At 37.2% G+C, this 1,879-nt stretch overlaps 1 pseudogene; it reads left to right on the top strand.

Annotated features, from left to right (window-relative positions):
• The first annotated feature begins 227 nt into the window (after nucleotides 1-227).
• Nucleotides 228-1,127, top strand: LOC139942729 (microfibril-associated glycoprotein 4 pseudogene; annotated as a pseudogene).
• Nucleotides 1,128-1,879: the final 752 nt, after the last annotated feature.

Genomic DNA, 1,879 nt, shown 5'->3' with positions numbered 1-1,879 from the left:
AGTACTTGACTTTGCTAGTGACTATTTACTTAAAAACCATCACTTTTGACTGACACTTTCCAGCTTCTCTTTTCGTTGAGCCATCTATGTTGTGAAGGTATCTTTAAATCTAACTACTACATCTAACTACTACATCCTGTAGCATGGGAGCTTTTGTTTTAGCTCTGTCTCTGTTACTCATGGTACTTTATTGTCAGAGTGAGAATCCACACAGATTTTGTTCAACCATGTATCAAGCTACAAACCGAGCCTTACTGTATCATGGGTTTCAGTGGAAGACTATGTCTTCTCATGTTGCCTGTGGGCGAGACTGCGCTATTGATCCACAGTGTGCATCGTTCAACTACCAAATCGATACCAAGCTCTGTGAAATTAACAATATCACCAGAGCAAACAGCCCAGGTGACTTTATCGAATCGCAAGGAAGTGTCTACTATGATGACAATTTTGACACTTTTTCATTTTCCGTTCCGGACATGAAGAGGTATGGCAGTTGTATGCCATTATATCAAGCAGGTAACCGTAACAACGGCATATACACAATCTACCCTAAGCGTCTGAATGGTGGGTTACAAGTCTACTGTGACATGGAGACAGATGGAGGAGGCTGGATCGTGTTCCAGAGGAGACAAGATGGTTCTGTCGATTTTTATCGTACCTGGACTGATTATCAATCTGGGTTTGGTGATCTACATAATGAGTTCTGGTTGGGTAATGACATCCTGCGTGACCTTACTGGATCGGGTCAATGGGAGCTCAGAGTAGATTTGGGAGATTGGCAGTCCAACACATCTTGGACTTCTTATGGCGAGTTTGCTGTTGAGGGTGACAACTACACTCTCCAGGTTGGTTCATATGATGCTCAGAGTACAGCAGGAGATTCAATGGCATTTCATAATGGTCACCAATTTTCAACAAAGGATCGTGACAATGATGCATTTGCTGCTTTCAATTTCGCCGAGTTATTCGAAGGTGCCTGGTGGTTCAAAGACGGCATGGAGGCTCATCTGAACGGTAATTATTATCATCAGCAATCGGTGTCAATTGGAGAAGGTTTACAATGGAACGGGTGGAAAGGACCTGGATACTCCCTGAAGAAATGCAGCATGAAGATACGGCAAGTTTGAACAAGTTTAACTCAATGAACAAACAACTAAAATGAAAAAAAAAAAAAAAAAAATCAGACTAAAACACCGACTTTCTTCAGATCATTAATTACAAAACTCTTAATTTCTCGTACTTATTATACAGTTTTTGTTTTATTTACAAATTGACAGTGCACATTTAAAAAATTGAGACTTATAAATGATTTGTACCCAACTTGAAGTACGTTGAACTATTGTTCGGTTAAGACAAGTGCCTTCTTTTGAGTTAAGAATTGCAATGATCTGTTCCTTCTAACGACCAATAACCTCATTTATTAAAATATCTGAAGTCAGATGAACAACACAATGTCAAAATGAAACAATTCAGATTGCTTATTATATTTATTAATAATGTTTTACTGTTGCATTTTAGACAAAAACAAATTGTAGTCGTTATTTTCTGAAAGTTATACAATTATTAACAATGAAATAATGCCACCGAATCTGGAAGGTTTTGACAAATATTGTTTACATTTTAAACATTTTTTTTAAAGGAGTTGGGTACCTTTGTAACACAAAACACAATGTCCACAGATTTACATTAAACTTACACCGTTTGAAGATAATGATAGTAGAAAGCGTACCTTAAAAATATTAGTTGCTGATGTGCTGTAGTTTTTGAGAAATGAGTAAAACGATGTCATGAGAAGACATTTGTACAGGTTAAAATGATTTTCATCGCATGATCACTGAGACAAACATTATTTGCATGACATTGTTTTACTCATTGCTCA

The sequence above is a fragment of the Asterias amurensis genome, chromosome 10 (assembly GCF_032118995.1).
Source record: "Asterias amurensis chromosome 10, ASM3211899v1".
Taxonomy (NCBI): Eukaryota; Metazoa; Echinodermata; class Asteroidea; order Forcipulatida; family Asteriidae; genus Asterias; species Asterias amurensis.
The sequence above is the reverse complement of the archived record's forward strand: the minus strand, read 5'-3'. Positions and strand labels throughout refer to the sequence as shown.